The sequence below is a fragment of the Metopolophium dirhodum genome, chromosome 1 (assembly GCF_019925205.1).
Source record: "Metopolophium dirhodum isolate CAU chromosome 1, ASM1992520v1, whole genome shotgun sequence".
Taxonomy (NCBI): domain Eukaryota; kingdom Metazoa; phylum Arthropoda; class Insecta; order Hemiptera; family Aphididae; genus Metopolophium; species Metopolophium dirhodum.
The window spans coordinates 159,730,778-159,735,777 of NC_083560.1; positions in this window are offsets into that span (position 1 = coordinate 159,730,778).

The window sequence follows — 5,000 nt, forward strand, 5'->3', positions numbered from 1 at the left end:
ACGAATAACCGAGGACGTCGAGTGAAAAAAAAAAATCGAATTTTCACACACGGTGGTCCGTGCGACGGGACGGTACGGCGGGCGCGCAGCTCGGCGACGGTAATCACCCCTGTAACGTCGCGGTCAGCGCAGAAATTCTACGCGGTAAAGGTTTTCGGCAAAGGGGGATATCCCTGGACAACGACTCTGCGGTCTGCCCGTGATGAACGGTACGGTCGATGTCACCGGCAAACCGTGAAAACGGTTGACCGAGACCCCGCCGTCGGAATACAGTCAATCACAGTGCGTAGCGGTTAAGCGAAAATCAAATATCGGTCTATCTCCGTGCGTAGCGGTACGGCCGCGGATAAAGGATTACCGATTTAAATGTCGCGGACACCGGTGTCCTATAGTACTCGGAACGTACGACGTGAACACGTCTCGGGTACGTCGAGATCGAACCAACGGTTAACGAGTTATTGCACACGGAAAAACTACGTTCGAAAAGTTGAATTCGAAATCGTGTCGACGGACATCGCCGGGGCTGCCGTCATGTGCACCACCCCGGGACCGCCGAATAACCGCGAACGTCGAGTGAAAAAAAAAAATCGAATTTTCACACGCGGTGGTTCGGATCCGGTCACGGGGACGCCGCCGCGCACCAAGGGCGACTCCGCGCCTCGCCCGTCGATGAAAAATATTTCCGCGTACGGCACTCCGAGTCCGCGGGACGTAATAATTCTTTACGTTAGTCCACCTCGCACCCGTCGAACGCCGACCAGACAAAAATCGGCAATCGATGAAGGGCACAGTGTCCACGGATCCGGTCACGGGGACGCCGCCGCGCACCAAGGGCGACTCCGCGCCTCGCCCGTCGATGAAAAATATTTCCGCGTACGGCACTCCGAGTCCGCGGGACGTGCTCGCCGAATGCCCGCACCGAATAATACCGGTAAACCACATCCACTTGCCGTATTAATATTTTACGTTAGTCCACCTCGCACCCGTCGAACGCCGACCAGACAAAAATCGGCAATCGATGAAGGGCACAGTGTCCACGGATCCGGTCACGGGGACGCCGCCGCGCACCAAGGGCGACTCCGCGCCTCGCCCGTCGATGAAAAATTTTTCCGCGTTCGGCACACCGAGTCCGCGGGACGTAATAATTCTTTACGTTAGTCCACCTCGCACCCGTCGAACGCCGACCAGACAAAAATCGGCAATCGATGAAGGGCACAGTGTCCACGGATCCGGTCACGGGGACGCCGCCGCGCACCAAGGGCGACTCCGCGCCTCGCCCGTCGATGAAAAATATTTCCGCGTACGGCACTCCGAGTCCGCGGGACGTAATAATTCTTTACGTTAGTCCACCTCGCACCCGTCGAACGCCGACCAGACAAAAATCGGCAATCGATGAAGGGCACAGTGTCCACGGATCCGGTCACGGGGACGCCGCCGCGCACCAAGGGCGACTCCGCGCCTCGCCCGTCGATGAAAAATATTTCCGCGTACGGCACTCCGAGTCCGCGGGACGTGCTCGCCGAATGCCCGCACCGAATAATACCGGTAAACCACATCCACTTGCCGTATTAATATTTTACGTTAGTCCACCTCGCACCCGTCGAACGCCGACCAGACAAAAATCGGCAATCGATGAAGGGCACAGTGTCCACGGATCCGGTCACGGGGACGCCGCCGCGCACCAAGGGCGACTCCGCGCCTCGCCCGTCGATGAAAAATTTTTCCGCGTTCGGCACACCGAGTCCGCGGGACGTAATAATTCTTTACGTTAGTCCACCTCGCACCCGTCGAACGCCGACCAGACAAAAATCGGCAATCGATGAAGGGCACAGTGTCCACGGATCCGGTCACGGGGACGCCGCCGCGCACCAAGGGCGACTCCGCGCCTCGCCCGTCGATGAAAAATATTTCCGCGTACGGCACTCCGAGTCCGCGGGACGTAATAATTCTTTACGTTAGTCCACCTCGCACCCGTCGAACGCCGACCAGACAAAAATCGGCAATCGATGAAGGGCACAGTGTCCACGGATCCGGTCACGGGGACGCCGCCGCGCACCAAGGGCGACTCCGCGCCTCGCCCGTCGATGAAAAATATTTCCGCGTACGGCACTCCGAGTCCGCGGGACGTGCTCGCCGAATGCCCGCACCGAATAATACCGGTAAACCACATCCACTTGCCGTATTAATATTTTACGTTAGTCCACCTCGCACCCGTCGAACGCCGACCAGACAAAAATCGGCAATCGATGAAGGGCACAGTGTCCACGGATCCGGTCACGGGGACGCCGCCGCGCACCAAGTGCGACTCCGCGCCTCGCCCGTCGATGAAAAATTTTTCCGCGTTCGGCACACCGAGTCCGCGGGACGTAATAATTCTTTACGTTAGTCCACCTCGCACCCGTCGAACGCCGACCAGACAAAAATCGGCAATCGATGAAGGGCACAGTGTCCACGGATCCGGTCACGGGGACGCCGCCGCGCACCAAGGGCGACTGCGCGCCTCGCCCGTCGATGAAAAATATTTCCGCGTACGGCACTCCGAGTCCGCGGGACGTAATAATTCTTTACGTTAGTCCACCTCGCACCCGTCGAACGCCGACCAGACAAAAATCGGCAATCGATGAAGGGCACAGTGTCCACGGATCCGGTCACGGGGACGCCGCCGCGCACCAAGGGCGACTCCGCGCCTCGCCCGTCGATGAAAAATATTTCCGCGTACGGCACTCCGAGTCCGCGGGACGTGCTCGCCGAATGCCCGCACCGAATAATACCGGTAAACCACATCCACTTGCCGTATTAATATTTTACGTTAGTCCACCTCGCACCCGTCGAACGCCGACCAGACAAAAATCGGCAATCGATGAAGGGCACAGTGTCCACGGATCCGGTCACGGGGACGCCGCCGCGCACCAAGGGCGACTCCGCGCCTCGCCCGTCGAAGAAAAATTTTTCCGCGTTCGGCACACCGAGTCCGCGGGACGTAATAATTCTTTACGTTAGTCCACCTCGCACCCGTCGAACGCCGACCAGACAAAAATCGGCAATCGATGAAGGGCACAGTGTCCACGGATCCGGTCACGGGGACGCCGCCGCGCACCAAGGGCGACTCCGCGCCTCGCCCGTCGATGAAAAATATTTCCGCGTACGGCACTCCGAGTCCGCGGGACGTAATAATTCTTTACGTTAGTCCACCTCGCACCCGTCGAACGCCGACCAGACAAAAATCGGCAATCGATGAAGGGCACAGTGTCCACGGATCCGGTCACGGGGACGCCGCCGCGCACCAAGGGCGACTCCGCGCCTCGCCCGTCGATGAAAAATATTTCCGCGTACGGCACTCCGAGTCCGCGGGACGTGCTCGCCGAATGCCCGCACCGAATAATACCGGTAAACCACATCCACTTGCCGTATTAATATTTTACGTTAGTCCACCTCGCACCCGTCGAACGCCGACCAGACAAAAATCGGCAATCGATGAAGGGCACAGTGTCCACGGATCCGGTCACGGGGACGCCGCCGCGCACCAAGGGCGACTCCGCGCCTCGCCCGTCGATGAAAAATTTTTCCGCGTTCGGCACACCGAGTCCGCGGGACGTAATAATTCTTTACGTTAGTCCACCTCGCACCCGTCGAACGCCGACCAGACAAAAATCGGCAATCGATGAAGGGCACAGTGTCCACGGATCCGGTCACGGGGACGCCGCCGCGCACCAAGGGCGACTCCGCGCCTCGCCCGTCGATGAAAAATATTTCCGCGTACGGCACTCCGAGTCCGCGGGACGTAATAATTCTTTACGTTAGTCCACCTCGCACCCGTCGAACGCCGACCAGACAAAAATCGGCAATCGATGAAGGGCACAGTGTCCACGGATCCGGTCACGGGGACGCCGCCGCGCACCAAGGGCGACTCCGCGCCTCGCCCGTCGATGAAAAATATTTCCGCGTACGGCACTCCGAGTCCGCGGGACGTGCTCGCCGAATGCCCGCACCGAATAATACCGGTAAACCACATCCACTTGCCGTATTAATATTTTACGTTAGTCCACCTCGCACCCGTCGAACGCCGACCAGACAAAAATCGGCAATCGATGAAGGGCACAGTGTCCACGGATCCGGTCACGGGGACGCCGCCGCGCACCAAGGGCGACTCCGCGCCTCGCCCGTCGAAGAAAAATTTTTCCGCGTTCGGCACACCGAGTCCGCGGGACGTAATAATTCTTTACGTTAGTCCACCTCGCACCCGTCGAACGCCGACCAGACAAAAATCGGCAATCGATGAAGGGCACAGTGTCCACGGATCCGGTCACGGGGACGCCGCCGCGCACCAAGGGCGACTCCGCGCCTCGCCCGTCGATGAAAAATATTTCCGCGTACGGCACTCCGAGTCCGCGGGACGTAATAATTCTTTACGTTAGTCCACCTCGCACCCGTCGAACGCCGACCAGACAAAAATCGGCAATCGATGAAGGGCACAGTGTCCACGGATCCGGTCACGGGGACGCCGCCGCGCACCAAGGGCGACTCCGCGCCTCGCCCGTCGATGAAAAATATTTCCGCGTACGGCACTCCGAGTCCGCGGGACGTGCTCGCCGAATGCCCGCACCGAATAATACCGGTAAACCACATCCACTTGCCGTATTAATATTTTACGTTAGTCCACCTCGCACCCGTCGAACGCCGACCAGACAAAAATCGGCAATCGATGAAGGGCACAGTGTCCACGGATCCGGTCACGGGGACGCCGCCGCGCACCAAGGGCGACTCCGCGCCTCGCCCGTCGATGAAAAATTTTTCCGCGTTCGGCACACCGAGTCCGCGGGACGTAATAATTCTTTACGTTAGTCCACCTCGCACCCGTCGAACGCCGACCAGACAAAAATCGGCAATCGATGAAGGGCACAGTGTCCACGGATCCGGTCACGGGGACGCCGCCGCGCACCAAGGGCGACTCCGCGCCTCGCCCGTCGATGAAAAATATTTCCGCGTACGGCACTCCGAGT